At 35.3% G+C, this 26629-nt stretch overlaps 1 long non-coding RNA gene across 2 annotated transcripts; it reads left to right on the forward strand.

Annotated features, from left to right (window-relative positions):
* The first annotated feature begins 425 nt into the window (after window positions 1-425).
* Window positions 426-20753, forward strand: LOC309389931. 2 transcript variants are annotated; one of them, XR_014175031.1, is made up of 3 exons: window positions 426-620; window positions 14201-14373; window positions 20513-20753. It is a non-coding gene; the product is annotated as an uncharacterized lncRNA (long non-coding RNA). The 2 variants fall into 2 exon arrangements; XR_014175032.1 differs by lacking the exon at window positions 426-620 and adding an exon at window positions 8027-8152.
* The last annotated feature ends 5876 nt before the right edge of the window (window positions 20754-26629 follow it).

The raw sequence follows: 26629 nt of genomic DNA on the forward strand, positions 1-26629 counted from the left end.
CAATTGCTGCCTTCTATTTCCTCCTGCCAATAGAAATAGCAAGCTAGACCATAAAAGCTCTTTGGAACAGATGCTTCTAATGTTAGAACATCAGTGGTGAATCCTAAGCAGTCAGAAGAAACATGATTCAAAAAGGAATATCCTGTATGCAAATACTATCATTATGTACTATTATAGATTTACTAGGGTGGATTATTACCTCAATCTTCTTGAACTGTTGGAAATCTAGGGTGTATCCATACAAACTGGGCTTCTTCTGAATCAATTTCATATCCTTATAATACCATGCCAATATCTCCTTTAAAAACTTTTTAAGTTTTGTTTTCAGTTCAGCTGTGATAAAGAGTAATAGCTTAGAAGCTGTTATTTTGGTGGAAACAATTGCGTTTAACAAGAGTTTGGGGATGGCCCCTTTCCCCATTTAAGAAACATTTGTGTCACCCCTTTTCATAGGTCTTTGACTTCCCTAGCGGATTCTGTAAAGGAAATGCTGGCTTGACACTTTATAACTGTTCCTCACTAGCCCAGGCAATGCTAGAAGATGTCAAAGTTGTTGGAAGGAGTAGGGGAAGATCTTATGCAAAGTACTGCTCCCCCTCTCCTTTAAATGTAGACTGAAGGTAAGATTTTGTTGTTGTTGATGCTGAATGGTTTCTAACAACTCTGATTAGATTAGTGATTTTCATTCTTTGCCTTCAGTGTTTCGGAGTCAGCAAGCAAAGATGAAGACTCTGATTGCTTTCAACAATTTTGGGAGGCTGACAAGCGAAAAAGATTACAGTGAAAAACTATCCTCAAACTGCTATTTAAACTCTTCACTAATTTCTTTACTTAGATTCTTTCATGCTGAAGCTGAGATGTTCCTTCAGCTGCAGTCATCTTCATGAAGTCATTCGATACATTTCCAAAGCTTCTATATTTTATAGCTTCCTGCCAGCTACTACAGCCAAATATAGTAAAAGGTTTCACTAAAAATGTTGCAGGTAATATCTCATTAAATTCCAATGAGTAGAAAAATAGGCCAACTGTTTACGAAAAATAGCCCCTTCTCCTCACCCCTCAGGACACTGAATAACAAACGGGTGAAGGTACAGTAAAACTCACTGGGAACACAAATGTTTGAATTGCTATGAGTTTGGTTCACTGTGCATTTTGCAATCTTATTTCAAAACAATGAAAAATTGAAATATAATGATTAACACAGGGTCTCTCTTAGCTTGTGAGGATTTGGAAAACTGATGACAGCAGAAGCAATCCGTTGGAGAGACAACAATGTATAGAGACATTTTGTGTTGATTCTTAACCATTCATAGAAGAAAATAGAAAATATTTGTAGTTAATGATTAAACTCTTAAGATCCTTGGTGGTTCTCTTGCAGATACTTCATTACTAAACTAGGTAACATTGTAATGCACTGATGATGTTATCTAGTTGGATAATGAAATGTCTGCAAGAAAATCACAAAGCTTGGAGAGCATCAAGGACCCTACATTCATAGAAGTCTCAATTTCTATTTTCTAGCAAACAATGATAATTGAGATTTTTAATGTTTTTACTGCAATTTATTTCTATTTATTTCTATAGCTATCAAATAGAAGATTCCAAACCCTACCAGCTGTCTCCTCTTCCTAAGTCTAGAATCCTCCTTATTAAAAAAAAAAGATGAGAAAAAGAGAAAAAAATACATCTTTTTTTTTTATACCTGTCCAAATTACGAAACTTTGGAAGACTGGGATCTCATGGATTTTGCTTCAGATGAATCCTGAAGCATAATGATGTGGATGTGGCCAGAATAGAACTGTCTTAAATTGTATCTTAATTAATTGAGAAGACTCAAACAGTCATTTTCATGGGCTAAGCATGGAGCAATACAAGTAGACTTTACTTGCTCTTTGATATTCCCCTTTAAGCCCTCATGATTATACTAACACATTTCACTAGGCCACTCTTTTGAGGAAGAAATACATGTAATTATTAAGTAGAATAAAATAATTTAATCAAAATAAATCAATGTACCATCCGCTAAGAAAAACAAGTTCTTGGTAAAATATGGCCTCAATATCACCCATGTATTTATATATACCTTTTCTGATTTTTTTTCATTCTGTTTCTTTTTCTTCCCTCTTGTATCAATAACAGACTATGCAAAAAAAGAAAATCCAATTAAAAACTCAGTGGTTTCCATGTATGTACATAATGGGACCTTATTTACCTGCTCACAAAGTTATTAAAAGTGCAGCCACTAGCTAGCAACCCAATAAATAACTTCCTTTCCTTATTGAAGCGAAAGAGAACTTCTAAAAATAAAAATGTCTAACCATCATATTTTTGGATCTTATAGTGAAAATCTGTAGGGATTAAACAATATACCTATAAGTATTTTATAGAGAAAATACAACCTTTGGGGGAGGGGGGGCTACAAACATGAATTTTAAGAAATAGCTATAGAGTGTAATAATCACCATACCTTACTGATGCCAATTATCAAATCAAATAACCCAGTTTAGTAATCTCAGTAATGGAACTAAACTGGAAATAACATTAATATGAAAATGAGGTAAGATGTTTAGCAAAGGTATTTGATATATGAAATGTTATAATGTAATGTGTTTTCACCAGAGCAGTAATGCATCACTGTCACATTGTAGAATGGATTACAAAAATAAAAACAGGTGGTGCTATGTATAGGAAACAAACAAATTGATGACCTCGGTTTCTCTTGAGTTCTGGAGGCAAAACTGGTGTTTCTCAAAAATGTCTCTGTGTGTAAGCTATGCGCGTGTACAAACACACAGACACACACACCAGTGTATGTGTATACATTGTATGTGTATATATTGAATGTACTTACTAATTCAATATTAGTATTGAATTCATCTGAATTCAATACTAATATTTAGCACAATGTGCCACTTATTCTAAACCTGTATACTACCACACACAGAGAGAAACATTTTCACTGATTTACAGTTACAGCATCTGAAACCAGATCCTTTTGCTTGATTTGAGTTTTCAGGATGAAAAGTAGATAAAATATGGAGAAAGATGCCTTGATGGAAATATGCAAGAAATGTTCCCTAGGCAAAAGGGATTGAAGCATTTTTTAAAAAAAAAATCCAGAATAGTGAGATAATATTAATACTGTAAGTGATGCAGATGCCTCCCTAAATCACTGGATTACAAGAAAAAGGAGGAGAATCAGCACAACAAACTTGAAATGACTGTATTGTTCTTACAGTCAATCTCAATAAAAAATAGTTTTAGTCTTCTTATGGAGTTGATTTCCGGTTTTGGTTTAGGAAACAAAGTTGACAAGGAAGAAAGAATATTAGATATAGTCACTGCATTGACTTACTTATAAAATGTATTAAAGGCCGGATAAAAATAACTATTATTTATTTATTTATTTATTTATTTATTTATTTATTTATTTATTTATTTATTTATTTATTTATTTATTTATTTATTTATTTATTCATTCATTCATTCATTCATTCATTCATTCATTCATTCATTCATTCATTCATTTATTTATTTATTTATTTATTTATTTATTTATTTATTTATTCGATTTATCAGTTGCGCCCTCTCCACGAAGGGACTCGGGGCGATGTACAATCAAATATATAGGCGTGTGGCATGGAGGAGGTAAATACATCAACATTTAACAATTCAAATAGAAATAAAAGCCACAAAGTTAAGATAAATAACAGTAAAATTACAACAATTAAAACAGTTAAAATACCAAAAGATTTAAATTACAGTTTAAATAAAAACACAATAAAGTCACTTGAACACTTTGATCATGCAGGAAAAAACAGCTGGTTGTCCTCTTTTTCTGAAAAAGGGATAGATGACCAGAAGGGAAGCTTATGAATGATTCATCCTTTGGTTTGGCTTCCATTTTTCTCCAACATAGTCTGTCTTTTTGAAAAAGCTGGTGGTATTGGGGCTAGATAACACTGTTTGTATTTGGGTTGTATTATTTCATGCTTTTTATGATAATGTTGTTTTGTATAACTATTTTTTCATGTGTCACAAATGCCCCTGTTGATGTGCTGTGACAGAAATATAATAAATCAAATTAATAATTAATAAAGTTATTAAATAATAACTAAATAATGATTTAAATGTTTTTGAAAAAACCTTCCAAGTCCTAGTTAATATCGTCCTGAGAGTTGTTATAAAACAAAACAAAAATAACAAGCTGACAATTTAGTTGCCTATCACTTTTAAAGAATGAAAATTAGTTGACATGAACAATCTCATGTTATTCCTAAACAGCAACACAAACTTGAAGAAGTAATTGAACACCCCACCTTTGTCATCCTTTCTTTAATGATCCTATTCCACTAAATCTTCAATATTAGTGTAATGAATTGGCTGCGGTGAGTTGTCATAGACCCACTTGATAGATATTCCAGGACTTTTCCACTCACTCTCACTACTGAAAGTTTTTGTACTGAAACTGAGAAACTTTTAAAACATTCTTGATTGCAGGTGATTACATTTTGACTGGATTTTTTTTAATATCTTGAAACAAATATGCTAAATAAGGTGCAGAGTTTGCTGACCTGATGCCACTAACTAACAGATGTGCTTATTCTAAGAGAAGAAGCTAAGATGTTTCTACAGCCTGTCATTTCTATTTACCGTTTGCATTAATCCAGTTTTAGATTTAATACTTGTGCCTTCTTGGATGCGTTTGAAGTATTTTAAAAAGTGCATGGCAGGAGAATAGTCAATCTTATTTCAGCATTGTAACAGAAAGGGGTGTGAACAAAACAGCAATATGAATCTGTCATGGACTTGTGCGGTATTAATGTTTATGAATTTACTCAGTAACCACTCCAGAAAACAAATGTCTATACCTATTATACATTCCATTTATATACATCAGCTGTTTGCCAAAATAAATCAATACCAAAATCTTTTTCACCTTGCAACATGCAAATTTGAGTCAATTTAGTCTTTTTGGGATGACTCAATATGCCTTAAACTCAAGATGCCTTAGACAAGAATAAATACTTTAAAAGGTTTAAGTAGAATGCCTATAGACAGCAAGATAAAGAAACCTGACTCATAAACCAAATATGTGGTAAAATGTATTCTGTAGGGAAATATTGCTTCTTTGAATTTTTTAATCTGTTGAATTTATGAACTGTTATAGAAGTACTGATTTAAAAGATTCACCTGGTTTCAGGTGGGAAGCTCAGACTGTCCCACCTTCTGGTGGGACTGCTGTAACAGAATAACGAAAGGGACCTTAGAGATCTTCTAGGCCAACCCCCTGCTCAAGCAAGAGACCATATACCATTGCAGACACATGATTATCCATTCTCTTCTTAAAAGCCTCCAATGATGAAGCACCCACACATAATATAACAGCTTATAATTCTATGTAATATCTTATAATATATAATAGTTTATAATAGCTATAATCTCCCATAGCTATGTAACAACTACAGTAATGTAGCCTCTTTCAAAAGCAGCTTCTAAAATCCATCTGGGTGCACTGCACCTACAGTGTACCAAAATGACATCAGTGCTACAGCAAAAATTAAATGATATATTTCCCTGACATTAGCACCAAAAGAACAGGCAGAGTATACCTTACATAAAAACACAGGGGCTAACATTCAAATATTATAGTTAGTCATTTCATATCTAATTATATGAAGCACTCAGATCGTGGAAATGTTGGAGCATTTGTGTGCACAGTGAGGTCTTTGTCAACAGTAGATAAGCATTCCTTCTCTATCCTTTGGATTTATTTTTATCTTATTAAATATATAAGGTCACTATGATGATTCCTGGTGGCATGTAAAAAATGTCAACAAAATCCAGATGAATAGAAATGAAAAACCTCAAACAACTGGAAAAAAAACATTCTAGCAGAGAAAAATACAGAGGATCCATACTCATTCAACCCAATGCCTGGACAAAGAGCCAAGTTTTCAAAGTATTTTTGTCATGGTCAAGGTATGATCAGAGGAATGATGTACCAAAGTGCCTCTGACAGAGAAAGGATCATAGGGCTGCTGAAATGTGCTCCCAGGAAAACACAGATGCCAATTGCACGCCAAAATATGCTCCAAATTATCTTTTTTCCCGTTGAGTCTCTGTTATTACATAAAACTGAAATTATATAGACAACTTTAAATGTTGGACTTGCAGGATTCAATCTGGATCAATCACTAAGACCAGAGGTTTAGTCTTCTGAGCTTTTGACTCATGCTGGAGTCCATCTTCAGGGAACTTCTCTGATCACCAAACACATTCTGGTGAGAAAGAATTCCCCAAATATGGGCTCCAGCAAGAGTCTGAATGCTCAGAAGACTAAACCTCTAGTCGTGGTGACCGACCCAGATTGGATTGTACAACATTATCCTGGGACACATAATTTACCTTCATTCATAATTTTAAATGTGTTTTATATAATACAATATATCAGACCTGCATTAATTTGTTTCATCCATTTTTCTGAGTATATTTTTTAAAAAGCAACCATATATTTAGAAAGAATCTTTACCTAATAAACATATATTTATATGCGATATTCCCAAATTTACATTTTTCTTTTTTTCTTTCTTCCTTATATATTTTTTACTTTTAAACTATTATTTAATCTATGTAACTTTCCATGTGTGCATTTTTGTAGATCTAAAATAGTTTAATAGCATATCCTTCCATTAATCCTTGTATGTCATAACAGTGCATTAATAAAATAAGGCATATATTGAGTATATTTGTGAGAAAATGTTATTATTCTAAACTTAGACTTGTGCATTTGCTGTGTATACCTAGAAAATAGACTTGTTAATTGCTTATTGATTTCAAATGAGCTGATAATTAGCAATCTAGAGAAGTTATCACTCGGTATGCTAATGCCATCAGGTACATTTATTCCTGTTTAGCTATCTGTGGGATGGGAGATTCTTGGAATAATTTATGTGACTAATATACTGAAAAAATGCAAACAGAAAACAACCAGACCTGACTGGCTTTAAAAAATTTTTTTAATCTTGTCTGTAACCCTGATATAGATCAAAATACGAGGAGTCAAATCTTGCTGAAAGTTATTCAGCTAGCATATGTGACTGGAGGGGTTACAATCAAAGAGAATTATGTAGCTATGGTAAACATCCTAGTCATCTCCAACGCTATCGTAATAATTTGAGTTGGGTCAAAGCTTTACACATGCATGTATCATTACATGCAAAATCCCAACATTCCCTTCTGTTGGCATTCATAAAGTATATTAATTATGCCTCTTAGCAATTTCTCAAGAGGAGGATAGCAAGGTTGTTAATAGCAACATTACTGAAAAAGCTCAATGGATATACTCTTCTCTGATCTCATCCTTTGGGTTTGAGTGAAGTATGAGTAGAGATTGTATGAAAGACACAGCCTTGGTCATCTTGTAACTAAATGTGCAAAACAGTGCTACATTTCCACCATGATATTTTCTCTGAACGCCAATATGAATTGATAAAATTATAATTCAGATAAATTCAGACAATTCTGAATTCCTTTAGGAATTCCACTACAAACACAGAAAATAATGTTGTTGTTTAAAAAAAACTGTTTATATATTTTTATTCTCTTTGAAGGTATAGCTATATGTAGCGATCTCTGGCCTGGATTGAAGCTAGGCCCAAGAAGAAGATAAGTTTCGTTTTTCTATAAGTTTCCATTCCTGAACATTTACAAGATTTCCTGTAAATCATATGACCATGAACAAACTATGTGTAGTATCATGTTTCTGTATATGTGGCAGTAGTTATCTATGCTTATGCTTGACTCTCTGACCAATAGAATGTTACTTCTTTGTGTAAGCTTTCCAATAAAAAGAGGTCGGACGGAGCAATCTGTGTGCACTCACCTCGAGGACTTCATGGTGTCGAGTCGTTTTTGAGTCAGGTGCCCCCGTGCTACGGCACGCACCCTCGCGAGGGTCCCTGGAGAAGCAAGCCTCCCCCCGGTCCTTGCAGGTGTCAAGGACCCCAACACCAGTGCAACTTTGCAGCTATAGGACTATCAGCAGGAGCATTTGTATGTTTCAATTGATCACTTACTCTATTGCATGATGAGAGAAATTTTGCGTCGTTATGTATAAGCTTTATCCAGAAATGGTTGCCAATAATTCTTGGTAGGTGATATTTTTATTGAATGTATTTTATTGGTCAATGACTAAAATAAAATTCTTTCTGCCAAACACAAGTGCTTGGCAGTAAAGTATAACTTTTCCAATAATAAATTATGTAGCAAATATTTTAAAAAAATATTTTAAACATATCAAAAGGAAGAATTGATTTTATTATTTTCATACAAGGCAAATATTTAAGGAGGTATCAAATATCATATTGAGGATTTATTGAGGGGAAACTCCATTTGTAGCAGCAAGTATATCATACTTTTTTTTTAGAATTTTATTACTCAAACACTTTAAATTTAAACTTTTCATAAGAACAAGTAGCTTGTGGAACCTGATGTAACAGTATCTAGTCAAGTAACCTCGTGGCATAATGGGAGATTTTCTTGAAGACAAAATTGCTCGACTTAGTTCCCAGTTAGATGATGGTGTGGTTGCTGGTCTGGTGGAGGTCCATGGGGCAGGTTTTGCTCTCTTATCTGGGAACAATTTGATCCTGTTGCTCCTGAAAAAGTGGACAGAATCCTAGGGAGTGTGCATGCAAGAACCTGTGTTTCACACCTATATCCTTTCTGGCTTGTGAAAGCTTCCTAGGAGGTGATATGTGAGTGGACTCTGGCAGTGATTAATGCTTCTTTACAGGAGATGCCTCAATACTTTAAGGAGGCTGTGCTCTGCCCTCTTCTCAAGAAGCCATTGCTGGACTCCACAGTTGCAATTTCTTTTTTTTCTTTTTTTAAAGTTTTAATTAAACAAAAACACAAAAAAGAATCACCCTTCATTACATCTTGTAGAAAGCATGTCAATTGGTTACAGATAACTTTTGTGCATTTCTTCCAGTCATTACTTATAGTTCATATTAGATTACACTTTAAATCAAAAATCTTTGTATATCTTACTATCAATGTACCACAATTCTTATTTGACTACAATTATTTGAACGTGCTTTTACCTCAGATTATTCATACTTAAAGACACAATCACATAATGGCATTCATTAGCGATTTCAAAAATCCTCCAATAACATCACACTTTAATGACATATGCTAAGTAAAAGTCAATTAATAAAATTTCTAGACCTTTTCCCCCCCTTCCCCCCCCAACTCGCTGTTTAGAGTTTGTATCCAAGTTGCTTTTACCAATACCAGTGCATGTATATATTATTAAACAATATCCATTGACATTTCCTTGTTGTTATAATAATTGGCTAAAAATCATTTACTCTTTATATCCCACCTCCTCTCGTCAAACCCAAAAAACATTACACCTTTATGACAAGACCTAAATAAAGGTTTGTTAATAAAATTTATAGGTCTTTTTTCCAGATCGCAATTTGCAATTTATATCCAAATTTCTTTTACTAGTTTGCCAGTACATATATTTATCATTAAGCTGTATCCATTATCATTTCATTATTGTTATTATAGTTAATTATTTGTTGATGAATAAACATTTAATAACAATCTAAAACAATCTACGAATTACTAAATTCCTACTTATTGCTCAACCAAAATTAACTAATTTTTTATTATCAACTTTCATTGTCAACCTGTATCTTTCCAGTAAGAAAACAGTCTTATCTCTCCTGCCAATTGTGGTGTCAGTGTTCTTTTTATCTCCTTTATAAGGTTTTTATAGATTTCTCTCCACACTTTGCTGCTTGAAAGATCTCTCAGGTAATCTCGTGGCCCTCCAATTATTATTTAGGTTAGCTTGTTTTTGGTTGTCAATCATGCTTCTGAAAGAGAGTTTCTCTTCTTAAATCCATCATCATTACCCTTTTTTCTTCTTCTGTATCTTGAAATCTAGGGTAGAGCTCCAGTTCGTAGAAGTCCCTCTTCCGTGTTCCCTTCGTTTCACCCACATTTGCTCCATTAATAAATTCATCTATTGTCTTGTCTTTATCTTCTATGTCTTCATTCTATCCTTTAATTTTTGGGGCTCCAACCCCTTCATCTTTTGCTGTGAAGAATACTAGTTTTTCCAATTTCTTCTCAATTCTCCCATATCCGTCCAATAAATTTTGAATTCCAGCCAAAATATTTTGAAATTTTAAGGTTTCCTCATCTGAATATTGATCCATGTTTCCAAAAAAGAAGTAGGAAAAAAAAACCTAATAGCCACTGCCACTCTAGCCTTCCAGGCCTCTTTTATTTTTTAATTTTAGATTGACTTAAGCACAAGTTCATTTGTGCTCTTCAAAAGAGAAGGGTTCTTTTTTTCCCCCCTTTCTCTCTCCTGCCAAAATAGTTCTCAAAAGCACCTGCAAAAACAATTCGTGCCCTTGGCACTTTATCAGTTTGTGCAAACAAAATGCAAACCCTTCAGCTACAAAGTCAGTAAGATCAAAGAGAAAAAAAGAAGAGATACATTGTTTCAAAAACTCCAGCCTCTGACCTCCGAGTGGCAGTGTTGCTACTTTTCACTTTCTAATATTTATCTCTGGCTTATAGGAAACAAAGTCCTTTAATGAAATTTAATAACAAGTAATAAGACGAATTGTTAAAATAAAAAGGAAGGTTTTAGTCAAGAAGTCAAAAGATAAAGTAACAAAAAGAAGAAAAAAAATAAATCCGTTCACTTTAAGAGGAGAAATGAAAAACGTTGCGAGCACTTCAATCCACAAAGTATAGTTACAAAGAAAAAAAAAGCTTTCCAAAGCAATCCAGTATAAGTTAATTTCGCCACTTAATTCTTTTGCTTAAGGATCTAATTTGGCTTTTTAAAAAAGTTTCTTTGGGCAGTCTTTCCCACAACAGAAAAAAAAATACCTCACCAGATGGACTCGTTTCTCTTTTCACTTCCTTCCTTCTGGAGCCATCCGGACTTCATCAGCCTGGGACTGCCTGTTTACCACCAGCTTGAAGAGCTTCCCTTGGGTCAATCAGGGACTTTGCGGTGTCCCTGAGACCAGCAAGGCTTCGTCTTCCTGATCACCATCTTTACGGGATGGTTTAGGTCCAAATGGACCGTCCAGCAGCAAAAGTGTCAACGGCGGTATCAGAGTGTTGAGACCTCACATTGTATCATCGCGACATTGGCTCCTCCTCTCCAGTTTTACATAATTTCTGATCTGTCTCCAATCTTCCCTTTTGGGGAAGGTGGTTGAGAAGGTGGTTGTGTATGGCAGCTCCAGAGGTTTCTGGATGAAATGGATTATTTAGACCACTAGTAGTCAGAGCTGGATATGGGATAGAAACAGCATTGATGACATTTTTTGATGATCTCTGTTGGGAGCAGGATGGGAGTAGTGCATCCATCCTTGCTCTACTCAACCTTTCAATACCATCGACCATGATATTCTTCTGGAGGGGCTTTGGGGGTTGGCAATGGGGGCTTTGTGGTATCCTGGTTCACTTCTTCCTGTGTAGCTGCTCTCAGTTGGTGTTAATAGGAGATGAGAGATCCATCCCTCTTCCAATCCATGGCAGGGGGACGCAGGGCTTGGTACTTTCTCCCTTCCTATTGAACATCTACATGAAACTGTTTGGTGAGATCATCCATCACCATGGACTCAGGTATCATCAATATACTGATGATACTCAGATGCATGATACTCAGTCCGTGGTGAGTTAAGTGATGCCGTGACCTTCCTCTCACAGAACCTGAAGGCTGGTTAGAGGCTGGATGGGGAGCAACCAGTTGAAACTAAACACTGGCAAAACTGAGTGGCTCTGGATTTGGGGTTCTTTGATCCATGGAGAATTGCCCTCTTTGGTCTTGGATAGGGTGGCACTGCCCCAAATAGACCAGGTGTGGAATCTGGAAATGCTCCTGGACTCACTTAAAGACAAATGGCAGTCATGAGTAGGAGGACCTTTCCTGGACAAAAAATCCCTACTTGTGGCGGCTAATGCCTTAGTCACCTCCCATCTTGACTATTGCAACATGCTCTACACGGGGCTGTCCTTGAAAAACATCGAGAAGCTCCATTTGTGCAAAATGTAGCAGCCCACATGGTTTTGCCTAGAACTCATTGTACACATGTGTCACCTCTCCTGTGGTAGCTGCATTGGTTGCCAATTTGTTTCTGGGTGCAATTCAAGGTGCTAATTGTTATCTTTAAAGCCTTTCATGACTTAGAACCATCTTGCAGAATCTCTTGCCGGTCACATCTACTGACCCACCAGAGCAGGTTCTAGAGGCAAATGTTGCAGGTCCCATCCCCCAAGGAGATACATCTGACAGGAACCAGAAGAAGGGTCTCTTCTGTGGTGCCACCCTTCCTCTGGAACATAATCCCTTGGGAAATGAGACTGCCCCCCACTCTGACACTGTTTCAGAAGGCCCTGAAGATGTGGTTTTACCAGCAGCGCTGGGGAACCCAGAGCATGATAGAGCCCATTAAATGGCTGGTATAAGTTTGCTGTCATTGGGGTGGGGGTTGTTATTTTTATTTTTTAATGTTTTTATTTCTTTTATATTGTGTTTTTATTTCCTATAAGCTGCCTTGAATCATTGTGAGCGAATAGTCAGCAATATAAATTTTCCAGATAAATAAATATTGCCTTTGTGGAGATATTATTATAATGGAATGTATTTTAAGCATTATTTCTAACAAAGTCTGACAACAACTGAGAGCAAAACTATAATGTATTTCAATATGAGTAAAGTATATTAGGTATTTCTTTTAACAAGATAAATGTCTTCAGTTAAATGGTGACTCTTGATGACTTCATGAATACATCCAATAATTTCTTAAACAAAATGCAAAAGTAGTTTACTTCTGCTTTCAATATACTTTCAATGTTTTTAATAAAATTTGATCTTAACAAAACAACTGATTTTTTCTCATTTAAAGGACAGCTGAAATAAATAAAATTGCATCTCTCTTTAGAAATCCGAGTTAATCTAAAATAGGAACAAGTTTACATAATCTGAATTATTTACCATTAGATGATCTAACCACTTGTTTTTTAAAAAGCTACCCTATAAAATTCTTATTAGGCCATATCTGCTTCTCTATGAGTAAACTATTTTTAGATTCTTCTTTCAAAGTATGAAAAAAATGAAGACAAATATAATAATGCTCAGAATAAGGAACAATTTATTTGGCTTACATTTTAATTCAAATGAGTGTAATCTTTATCACTCAGAGTAATATATGAGGTAGAGTAAAATTATTCTCCAGTTGTCACTTCTCCCAATTTTTTGATACTATTCTATAATTGAAAAAATAGATAACAAAATGAGTGCATTACTGATGATAGCACATTGCATGCTGTACATTAAAGAGAAAATGCTTCCCAAAAATAGTATTGTGAGAAGATGCTTACAGATTTTAATAGATGTAAAGAAATATATAAATAAGTAAAACTGGTGATTAAGTGGTATAGAAATAACTTTTGTTGAAAAGGATGCATATATAGAAAATGAAGCAAATATATTTTTTATCATAAAGAATGCAAAATAGTCAGAGTTCATGAATGATATGTTCTTTATATCCTGTAATGATCTAATATATTAAAATTGTCTTCAGAAAAATACAAAAATGTAGAGGAAGAGTAGATCATGTTCACCTTGAGGAGATGCTATTTGGGAACAGATGTTTTGATAATTAGAAGAACTTTTTTTCAGTTGATGTATCAACTTTTAGGGCAGGGATGACCTAATATCAATTAAATTTTCTCAAATGGATGTCTTACTCTGCATTTGTGTTTGTCTGTTTTCAAGTTAGTCTTGACTCCTGGCAACTGCCTGGACAATTCAAGACAGTTTCCTAGCCAACATTTTAGGAAGTCATTTACATTACTTTCTTCCTAAAGGGAGGATGAGAGAGAGAGTGGGGGCTAGCTCAAACATATCCACTGGCAATATGCAAAATGCAGGGCTAAAACTCACCATCTCCCAGTGTTTAGTCTGGTACTTTTAATCCATTACACCAAACTAGAGATTTACTTGTTAATTCTGAAAAGTGATTCAGAAACTCAAGTGCTGAAAGATTTCTAGATGAAGCTAACCAATATATTATTCAATTTGATCTATTCCAGACTTCTTGAGCTAGTTTTCAAATTATTTTTAAAATACAACTTTCATAATTCCTAGGTCATCACTGAAAGAAAGAAAAATGGATCCTATAGTTTGAATACATCAAGGAAAGCAAGGAAAGGATGATTTATCTACAGAAACTAGTCTGGGGTTTAATAATAACATCTTGGCAGAAAACATTACCTGAGGTCCATACACTTTCTAATCTTACAGATCCATCGTAAATCAAGGTAAAAAACAAAACAAAACACAAAGTCAAAATTTCAAGACCAAGCCAGCAACTCTATGCATGCTTAGTGGAAAATTGGCCTCATTAGACAGAAGTTTATTTTTAAATAAACTTGTTTAAGTTAGAATGTTAAGATGTTGATGTAACCAGCAGCATCAGAATAGTTCAAATCTTGTGTGTGAGCAAATCAGTATCTACACCAAAAAAGGGTAAATAATCTATTTCTTAAGAAGAGAAATTTAATAGAAACAGAACCACTTTATTCACAAGTAGATTGAGAATTGATTTTTATAGCAAATAAACGAAGTCCTTAAATAAGCAATGAATATGAGGAAATTTGTATACATTTATTACAAGTAAGCCCATTTAGTTCAATGTGATAAGAGTAATTCCCATGCCTGTGAAGATGGCTATTCTGCTTCTACCTTCATAAGAGGAATAGTCCATTTTGCTACATGCAGTTACTTTTCCATGGCTGCTTCAAATACCTTTGGTTAGAGTGAAGAACCCTTCAAAGATTTGTACAACTGTCTAATTCAGTGATTCTCAATCTATGGTCTGCGGACCTCTGCAATGTCATCACAGGGGGTCTAATTCATTAAAGGCAAGAATAGTGCATGGAAGAAGACCATGCTTTTAGGCCTCATCTGCTGCAATGGTAATCCAGCTATTTAGTCTTGCATGTTCACTGGAGAGAAGGATGAACCACTATCAAATATTTACAATAATTGGGAGCTGGGAACATATTTTGAATTCTATAAACAGTTTTTTTTAATCCATAAGTAACTGAAGAAGTCCCATGAGATATTTGCTCTCTTTTTTGTTACACATATAAAGGTGAAACTATGTAGAGTCATGCAGAGATTTTCACCATGGATATAATATTATCTTGCCAAAATTCAATCTATCATATTATGAACTATCATACAAATGATAATCTCATTTAATGTCATTATTTAAGTCTGATTTCCTGTAAATCTGGGCTCCAAAATTATCTATAAAAATGCATATTTGTAAAGATGGGAATGATCCGTACAAGAAGCATGTGAAATACGCATTAGGGAAATGACAAACAAAAGTTGCTTTTTCTCATGTTAAATAGAGAAAAAGACAAAACATTGACAGAATAGACTATCAATTGAATACATGTGATATAAACTGAAGTGATAGATAGATAGATAATAGATAGATGATGATAGATAGATAGATAGATAGATAGATAGATAGATAGATAGATGATAGATAGATAGATAGATAGATAGATAGATAGATAGATAGATAGATAGATAGATAGATAGATAGATGATGGATGGATAAGAGAGAGACAGAGACACAGACACAGACAGAGACACAGACAGACAGAGCATTAATAGACATAAGCATATTTTTGTTGTCAGATGCATATAGGCTCTTCCTATATAGTCAAACCTAGGAGTGCAAAATGGTCAGATGGTACCGTATATGACAAAAAGCTTGCCCTGCTAGCCTAATTGGAATGCATGCCAGATCATTATATAGTGGTATAGTTGACTGCAGAACTAACTCTGCACAAATGGTCTTTCAACGAATTACAATCTGGTATTCAATGAGGAATAACATTTGTTTATATATTTTCAAATAATACTTAACAGGCTGTTCCTGAACGTGATTTGCCCCATGACAACTCCATGGTTGTTCTAACTCTCTGTTGAAGGGATTCTTCTGAAGCTGTAAACAATTGATTAGCATGCTGTCAGATTCATTAGCCCATTAGACAAATGGCAGGCATGGAGAGAAACAAATACAGCTCCACTAGTGTTTACACACAATAAGAATATGTAAACAATATATATTACAGACAGAGCAGCCTGTTTTAAAACTCCCCAAGCTTTCTTGGTTCTCTGCCTGTAGGGAAGTGTTGTTGATATGCAATTCATCCAAACATCTGGCAGCCCACTTGAATTCTTATTATTCCCCTGCTTGCCAGAAGTAAAATATATCATTTAATTAAAAAACAATTAAAAATAAAATAGGGGAGAACTCCACCGACATATAAAAGAGCATAATCAATCACTAAAGGGAATCATGCTTTGTAGCAAAACACCATTTGGTTTAAAGTTTAAGTTTATATTGAAATATCAACAGCAGCCTCCAGAAATGAAATCTGTCACCAGAGAAAGTTGCAAAAACTTCTTAAACAACTTCTTACAATTTATATTTGACAAGATTAGCATGATGTCATGAAGTGAGTGTGTTGACAACAGAAAAAAAAATAAGACTTGCCAAGGGAATTAGGGGTAATAAGTATTTAAATGACAGAAAACCTGGAGCTTGTCTGACTATATGGCTTAATTCCACATGGTCTTTATATGAAGGTGTGCTGCATTTGAATTCAAGTCACAGTCAAATTTTAAAAAAGCAGAAAAGGTGAATGCAGTGAGTCTGAAATTAGTCTTCAACAGTTAGCTCTGGTTGGTAAGCTTAGCCACTAAAGAAATTCCTTGACTGCATCTTCCCAATGTTGTGATATAATCTGTGTATTTAAATTATAATGATTTCTATGTTTCCCAAAATGAGTATGTTATCAAATGTACATGCATAGGCATGTCTTAACGCAATGGTTCTCAACCTGGGGTCTGTGGACCCCTGGGAGGCCACAATGTCATATGATTTAAATCTTGAGTTAATCTTGGGGGTCCCGTAGCCATGGTCCATGACCATAAAAGGCATTTAAAGGGAGTTGTCATGGATCCACTCCCAGGACCCTCTCCAGATACAAGTTCAGAGGAGGAGGAGTTGACTTGACTGCTTTCCTGGACTTCATGTGTGCCCATTGGACTCACTCACCCAGTAACTCTTGCCATACTGAGCTTGGAATCTGGACCTATGCAATGGTGCTTTCTGGGGAACTGTTTGAGGGGGGTTGAATAAAAACCTATAGAACTCTTGCTGTACATGTGGGAGGGGAGTGGGGCAGCACAGGGGTCCATGGTGAAGAAAAGATTGAGAATCACTGGCTGATCCCATAATATGAACATTTTAAGATCTCTTATTTCTTATCTCAGAAACCTGTCTGCTAGAATAGCAGCTTAGTAGTTATCACAGCTATCATCTGTTTTCTAGGAAGCACTTCATCTGGGATCTTCATTAATGTTGGGGTGTGAGAAAAACAACATTCCACTGCAATATTTCTGCTATTCTGCATTACTCTATGCTATTCTGCTGTTACCTTATAAAATAGTAATGATAACAATATTTCTAGCCCATTCCTGGTCTTATAGAATCCATATTTCTAGAGCTATCAGTTCATAGGTCATGGAAAAAAAATTAAATATTAAAAAATAGGATAAAACTTACTATTTGAAAAGAGGAAATAGAGGGAATCTGATGAAATATAAATGGGAATAAAAATATAAAAGGAAGGATTAAAATTGGTTGTAATATATGAAGCTTGTATTACTTATGTTGTTATTTGTGATAGCCCTTACTGGATTTTTACTGTTAAAATGGAGAGATACAATAATACAATAATACAATAGTAGAGTTGGAAGGGACCTTGGAGGTCTTCTAGTCCAACCCCCTGCCTAGGCAGGAAACCCTATACCGTTTCAGACAGATGCTATCCAACATCTTCTTAAAGACTTCCAGTGTTGGGGCATTCACAACTTCTGGAGGCAAGCTGTTCCACTGATTAATTGTTCTAACTGTCAGGAAGTTTATCCTCAGTTCTAAGTTGCTTCTCTCCTTGATTAGTTTCCACCCATTGCTTCTTGTTCTACCCTCAGGTGCCTTGGAGAATAGTTTGACTCCCTCTTCTTTGTGGCAACCCCTGAGATATTGGAACACTGCTATCATGTCTCCCCTAGTCCTTCTTTCTCTTAAGCTAGACATACCTAGTTCCTGCAACCGTTCTTCATATGTTTTAGTCTCCAGTCCCCTAATCATCTTTGTTGCTCTTCTCTGCACTCTTTCTAGAGTCTCCACATCTTTTTTACATTGTGGCGACCAGAACTGAATGCAGTATTCCATGTGTGGCCTTACCAAGGCATTATAAAGTGGTATTAACACTTCACATGATCTTGATTCTATCCCTCTGTTGATGCAGCCTAGAACTGTGTTGGCTTTTTTTGGCAGCTGCTGCACACTGCTGGCTCATATTTAAATGATTGTCCACTAGAACTCCAAGATCCCTCTCACAGTTACTACTATTGAGCACGGTACCACCTATACTGTACCTGTGCATTCCGTTTTTGTTGCCTATATGTAGAACCTTACTCTTTTCACCATTGAATTTCATTTTATTAGATAGTGCCCAATGTTCAAGTTTGTCAAGATCCTTCTGTATCTTAAGCCTATCTTCTGGAGTGTTGGCTATTACTGCCAGCTTGGTGTCATCTGCAAATTTGATGAGTTCCCCATTTATTCCCTCATCCAAATCATTGATGAAGATGTTGAAGAGTACTGGGCCTAAAACAGAGCCTTGGGGTATTCCACTGCATACTTCCCTCCATGTAGATGCAGTTCCATTGAGGACTACACGTTGAGTCCGGTTGGTCAGCCAGTTATGAATCCATCTGGTGGTGATGCTGTCTAACCCACATTCTTCTACTTTATCTAGTAGTAGGTTATGGTCTACCTTATCAAAAGCCTTACTGAAGTCCAAGTAAACTATATCAACGGCATTCCTCTGGTCCACTAATTTTGTCACATTATCAAAGAGTGCAATAAGATTAGTCTGGCATGATCTGTTTTTGACAAATCCATGTTGACTTTTTAGAAAGTTTTAGATGAAGTTTTAGAAATGGGCTCATAGAGAATTGGTTGAGATTGGAATGAAGATGCATTTCATTGTATTTTAAGATATATTGAAAAGGTGTTAATGTTGATTATATTTGTTGGGGATGAAAGGGGAAGTTTATCTTTTCTTTTTCTTTTTTGTTTTTCTGCATCTTTTTTTAAAGATGTATTTCTGCACTATGTGGTATTAGGTTTACTTGTATAACATAATCTTTTAAACAAAATTATTAAAAATAGGGGGGAAGCATTGTAACAACCATTAAACAAGATGAAACAACTTTAAAAAGGTCTCATGTTAGATGTATGGATCATATCATATCACAAAATGTTCTGGTTTTGCTACAAATAGAAGTGGGAATTGGATTCCTATTAATATTAATCATTTTCAACAAACCTGTCAGAGTAAAAGGTATGTACTATATATGTGTGTGTATATATGTATTTGATGTATTTGTTAGTCATCCTACTCCAAAAGACTCTAGACCAGGGGTGTCAAACTCGATTTCATCAAGGACCATATCAGGTCTGTGTTTCACCTTGGTGGATTGTGGGAGGGCTTGGGACATGGCTGGGAGTGGGAGTGGGAATGGTGGGCATGACAAGGGACTTGTATTGGGGGCATCTGTGGTGGCCAAGTGCTAAGATAGAACTTCCCTAAGAACCACCCTCACTCTCATTATAATCTCCTTCCTTCTTTCTTTCCTTCCTTCTTTCCTTCCTTCTTTCCTTTCCCCCCTTCCTTGTTCTCTTCCCATCTTCCCTTCTTTTTCTTTGTCTTTCCTCATTCCCTTTCTCCTTTCCTGTCCCTTCTTGCATGCCCAAATGCAACAGGGGAAACATTTCTCATTTTGTTTGGTTTTTAGTTTGTTTTGATAGTCCTCTGCCAGCAAAATTGGAACCCAGGGGACCCACATGTGGGCCCCCCCCAAGCTCTATTTTTGCTAGCAGAGGCACCACAGGCCAGTTCTTTGCTGTTTCGATGCCAGCCCCACGGGTCATATCTAACCACCCTGCAGGCCGGATCTGGCCCATGCGCCTTGAGTTTGGCAATCCTGCTCTAGACATACTGGTATCATATTTTCCATAGCCCACCTTGACTTAGATAATTGATGCTCCAAGTTGAATGGCCAATTTTCAAATGTTTTATAAAGCAATAAATACAAAAGATAATAAAGCTGAATTGTCACACAGAGAACATGAGGATTCAATTTATCAAAGTTATTTTCCTCCCCTCATCATTTCCCCATTCTAAAAGTAAAACTATCTTTAAATCAAACTCCCTATTGATTCCGCTGTTACTTTTTTTCTGAAAATTCCCCTTTAATCAGAGGTTAGAAGCAAACAGTTTTCTCCTTTTTTGCCAGGATTTGTGCCTACAGTGCTCTAGAAGAATAAATCCACCACCTCTTCCTGGAGTGAGAGAGATTGAAGTGAAGCTACATGTTGCTTGTGTTTGGGAGACATAAAATGTACTTTCAGAATGTCTGCAGTCTAGCTGGCATGCAGCTGAAGGTATGGAACACTTGCAGGCACAGACTGGTTTCACAACAGTGAATTTTATGCAAACCGTTTTGGTCTTTGTTGTGCTAAAATTGTCTTATCTGAGTGTTGTGGGATGCAATCAACAATGCATAAATGCAAAGCAAGACTAGAGTTTCCATCAGGCACAGAATGCAAATAAGAATTCATTGTCTTTGTAATAAAAAAATAAAAACTGTTTCAACTTAAGCATCTATACATACAATGATTTAATAGAAAAAGGGAGGAAATTTCCTCATTCCATCCTGGACATAGCTAACAAAGGCTAAAAACTAATGCTATATATAGAACTTAAAAAACAGTTGTCAATATTTCCTGTGAAGCATTAAAACCTGAAAGAGGATGAGAATCAGTGGTGGGTTTCAAATTTTTTTAGAACCTCTTCTGTAGGTGTGGCCTGCTTCATGGGAGTGGCTTGCTGGCCATGTGACCGGGTGGGAGTGGCTTGCGAATGCTGAAATAATTAATACACTTCTAGCATTAAACAGAAGAATATAGAAGAACAGACATATGTTTTAATTATTTACATACCTCAAGACACACAAGATCTTTACCAAGGACAAAAATATTAATCTTCACTCAGATTTAGTCTGTGACATCCTCTATATAATTCCTTAAGTATATTTTTTACATTGTGATAATGATACTATCTTTTCAAATATGTCCAATCCTCAGCCATTCTAAGGACCAGGGTCTCCGTAAATTGTTCACACAGTGGCTTACTGATTTGTGCATAGCAACTGCACCAACTTCACCTGATATGCCAGTACCCCAAGCAACTCCACATTATCCTCTGTTCTGTATTATTCTTCATTTAATTTAAATAGGATGAAATCTTTTTTTTTTTCAATCTAGCAAGCATTTTCAGGAAATTCTGGACAGTGTAATTACAGAAATTAATTTACTCATGAGACAAAATCCAATTTTATAATTCTAACACTTGTCATATTTTTAATGACCAAACTATGAGTGCCTGTTTCTCTGATGATTTTTTCATTATATTTTGAACTCTTAAGGATTTAGTAATTTCATGTGAAAAGGACTCCGAAAGCTAAACCAAAACTAACATTTCATAAATCATAAATATTTTGCTCTCAAGGGTAATTGTGGCATGCTGCATGGGAAGACATGCAGAGTAAATCCCAGTCCTCCTCCAGCTATTTAACCTCCCTATTTGATATGGCACTTGCTGAAGGTAACAGCCGTCAAGATATATTCTTCCAAAAATCCAGGTTTCCTATAAAGATACAGTATCAAATTCGGATATTTTATTTATTAAACTTGTATGCTGCCCAACTCTCAATGACTTTGGGTGGGTTACAGCAGTCAAACAAATCATCTCTAGTAACATTATTAATAGATAAAGGTAAAAGATGGCAAACAAATTTTGAGATCTAGCCACCTATTCAGCTATCCTCCAGAATGCTGGTTTATGTGAATTGTCATAATTCAAGCTATTTCGCTAAGAATAGCTACTTCTACTTAGTATGCTTTGGTTGTTTGTTTATCTGTTCTACCAGTGGTGGGTACTACTGCTGGTTTGCTAAGGGCCGCGCCCTGCGTGCATGCACTTGAAGTGCACTGTGCGTGCATGTGCAGTTCAACTAAAATTGCTCTGCAGAGAAGCAGAAGCAAAAAACAAGGGAGAACTGGTTCGGGGGCATGGTAAAGCCTGGGTTGCTGCCGGTTCCAGTTACTCAGGCCACCAAGCTACTACTGGTTTAGCTGAACCAGTCTGAACTGGTAGGAACCCACCACTGTGTTCTACTATTCACAACTTGTGGGAACTTTTAGATGCATTACTCCTGATGGAAAATAAGTGGAAAGTATATATAAGGTGGTCTTTATGCAGCTAAGACTAAGAAACCCTGTCGATAGTAATTGCTGTGCCATTATCACCACATTTTGATTACCATAACTGTCTGCATACGGCTGTTATTGAAGATTACCTGGCTGCAAAGTGCACATAGTAATAGACCAGTGGTGAAAGCTGCTATGAACGGTTCCTATCTATCTATCTATCTATCTATCTATCTATCTATCTATCTATCTATCTATCTATCATCTATCTATCTATCTATCTATCTATCTATCTATCTATCATCTATCTATCTATCTATCTATCTATCTATCTATCTATCTATCATCTATCTATCTATCTACCTACCTACCTATCTACCTACCTATCTATCATCTATCTATCTATCATCTATTTATCATCTATCTATCTATCATCTATCTATCTATCTATCTATCTACCTACCTACCTATCTACCTACCTATCATCTATCTATCTATCTATCTATCTATCTATCTATCTATCTATCTATCTATCTACCTATCTATCATCTATCTATCTATCTATCTATCTATCTATCTATCTATCTATCTATCTAACTATCTATCTATCATCTATCTATCTATCTATCTATCTATCATCTATCTATCTATCTATCTATCATCTATCTATCTATCTATCTATCTATCTATCTATCTATCTATCTATCTATCTATCATCTGTCTGTCTGTCTGTCTGTCTGTCTGTCTGTCTGTCTGTCTGTCTGTCTGTCTGTCTATCTATCTATCTATCTATCTATCTATCTATCTATCTATCTATCTATCTATCTATCATCTACCTATCTATCTATCATCTATCTATCTATCTATCTATATCTATCTATCTATCTATCTATCTATCTATCTATCTATCTATCTATCTATCTATAATCTTCCTCCCTCCCTCCCTTTCTCTCATTTATAAACACTTTTATGACTTCTTAGAGACTGTGTACTGCAATTAGAATCTATCTAGGCCATGTATAGATGAAGAAGAGTGTTATCCTTATGAGAAATCAAAATGATATTGTCCTACACACAATCCCTATAAGTAGTGGCACTCATGTTGTGTAACACCTGCTGCCAGAACTAACCTAGAAATTCCTTTTTACTTTTCTTTAAGGCAATATTTTTGAATGAATATATGAATGCTGGTTTTGAAGTGCAAAATTATAAGATATGACCATTTTAAAAAGAAAATAATTGTAATTATTTATGTTTATATATTTTATACTATAATCCACCAGGAGTTGCTTGAGTTGGGTGGTACAGAACTGTAAGTAGCTTAAAAATAAGGTAATAAGTGGGCACATTTGTAACCTTTTTACATTCCAAATGACAATCTTTTTTACGTTTTTGATAATCTTTAGATATTAAATATATTGATTCCTACGTACGTATTAAATTCTCATGGATTTTATGAATGTAGGAATGTGAAGTACTAACATAATATTTTGTAGGAAGTTATGGAAGTACTGATTAGGTTGCCAGTGTTAGGTATACCCCATAAAATATCATATTCTCTACTAATGATTAGGAAAGATTCAGTTCATTTCTTCAAATAACATGAAACCTGGATTTTACTTCAAGCATGTACTTGCTATTTGGTAGAAGATAAGTTCTCTATTATGGAGGCTATATTCAACATCAATATTCTGTTACTCATGTCCTGCCAGTACATTAAATATATTGACACTCAATATGTGCCTTTTTAATTTACAGTAACAATCCTGATTCTGGTCGCATTATAGCATGTATTACCAAATTTCAAAACAAGCATCCAAAGAGAAAACCTGTGGATTCTTCCACCATTCCCGCATGCCCTATAAGAAATATAAGACAAATATTTGTTTTTCTATTTTCTTTTCTTTTGTTAAGTTAGGGTAATTATAATTATAACAAATAAAAATTATAGTTATGAAAATTAATGATAAGAGAAATTAAATCTTATGCTTCATGGACTAAAATGATTGCCTTTAGATAAGGAAACAAAACAAAAAAAAATATTTTCCTTCACAAACAGTATTTCCAATATGTGGAATTCTGCTATTCTCTGAAGAAATTTGTCTACCTGGATGAACAACAGGAGAAAATGAAAACTGCTATATGCCATATGAGTAATTGGTAATATTCAGCTTTGTTTCCATTATAAGAATATGCCTTGCAAACAGTAGAATTTCATTTAATTGTAATGATGAGTACAAAAGCATTGCTATGGTGAATATGTGTGCGCACATTCCATATACAAAAAAGGATATTCCTTTCTGTGTCCAGGAATAGATAGTGTCCTCTGGTAAAAACAGAAGACCTTCTGCTCTGCAAGGATATTGATAGTATTTAGCATATGATACACACAACAGAATTGCAGCTCCTGACAAATGTCTAATGGGACAATCTTGAACACTTTGCAAGCATTCTCAACTGCACATAAGGGGTTTAAAGGGTAGTGATGTATTGTTCTATAAAAATCCAATTTGGAGTTTCCACCACATGCATTTACATCAGTAATAGGCAACCATAGAGAAAAGTGCAGAAAAGCATGGCCATCTTGAGGATTTAATGGAACTCTCCAATTACTAATCCTGACTATGCTTACAGGAATACTAGCTGGAATTGATTTAAAAAGGATCTTGCCTTTATTCCTTTTGGCAGCTGAAGATTATTTATAAATATTTTTTAGTTCCTTTTGTAAATTAAAATATTTAATCGTGACTTGCTTATAGAGAATAAATTCTGAAAAGAGCCATGTAACTGATATCTCTTTGTAGATAAAAATCACACTACATTACCACGCCATGGCTTTTCAGTCTCATGAGAGTTTCTCTATTGCTACATAAGTTTCCCTGAAGGGATACAAGCATCTTTGGGTTTGTTTTCAATAAAACTATTAACTAGGCTATATAATGTGGTTTACTATCCCAGCTATCTCCTACAAATCTAAACCATGCCAGCAAATGTTCAGTGGCTGAGTTCCATGATCTTTTGGAGAAGTTTGCAAGGACCATAGTAGTCCAGAAAATACAAAATGGATACAACCAAGTCATGTACAGGGAGATTTTCTGTATTTTTCTCCCATGCATGAAATGCTATCTTGTAAATATGTGTTCGAAGTATAAGTTGACATTAAGAATTCAACATGCAGATGATCCCTGAAATTTTCAGATGACACCAAGGTGGCAGGAATAACCAACACTCCAGAAGATACCGGTGTAAGATGCAGAAGGATCTTGACAAACTTGAACATTGGACACTATCTAACAAAATGAAATTCAATGGTGAAAAAAGTAAGGTTCTACACTTGGGCAAGAAAAACCAAATGCACAGGTATAGTATAGGTGGTGCCTGGCTCATAGTAGTAATTGTGAAAGGGATGTTGGAGTCCTAGTAGATAATCATTTAAATGTGAGCCAGCAGTGTGCTATAGCTGCCAAAAAAAGCCAATGCAGTCCTAGGCTGAATTAACAGAGAGGTAGAATCAACGTCACACAAAGTGTTTATTCATTTTATAATGCTTTGGTAATATCACATTTGGAATACTTCATCCAGTTTTGGTCACCACAATATAAAAAAGATATTGAGATTCTAGAAAGAGGGCAAAGAAGAGCAACAAAGATGATTAGGGGACTGGAGGCTAAAACGTATAAAGAACGGTTGATGGAATGTTTAGTTTAATCAAAAGAAGGACTAGGGGTGACATGATAGCAGTGTTCCAATATCTTGGGAGTTGGCACAAAGAAGAGGGAGTCAAGCTATTCTTCAAAGCACCTGAAAGCAGGACATGAAGTAGTGGATAGAAACTAACCAAGGAAAAAAGCAACCTATGTATAACAAAGGAGAAATTTCCTGACAGTTAGAACAATTAATCAGTGGAACAATTTGCCTTTAGAAGTTATGAATGCTCTAACGTTGGAAGTTTTTAAGAAGAAATTGAACAACCATTTGTCTGAAATGGTATAGGGTTTCCTGCCTGGGCAGGGAGTTGGACTAGAAGATCTACAAGATCCTTTCCAACTCTGTTATTCTGTTATGTGGCAAACCCATATGCAACTTTCTGCAGGATCTAGCTTAGCGGTATCAAACTCATGTTGTCATGGCAGTGTCATGTG

This window comes from Natrix helvetica, assembly GCF_964273705.1.
Source record: "Natrix helvetica genome assembly, chromosome: 3".
Taxonomy (NCBI): Eukaryota; Metazoa; Chordata; class Lepidosauria; order Squamata; family Natricidae; genus Natrix; species Natrix helvetica.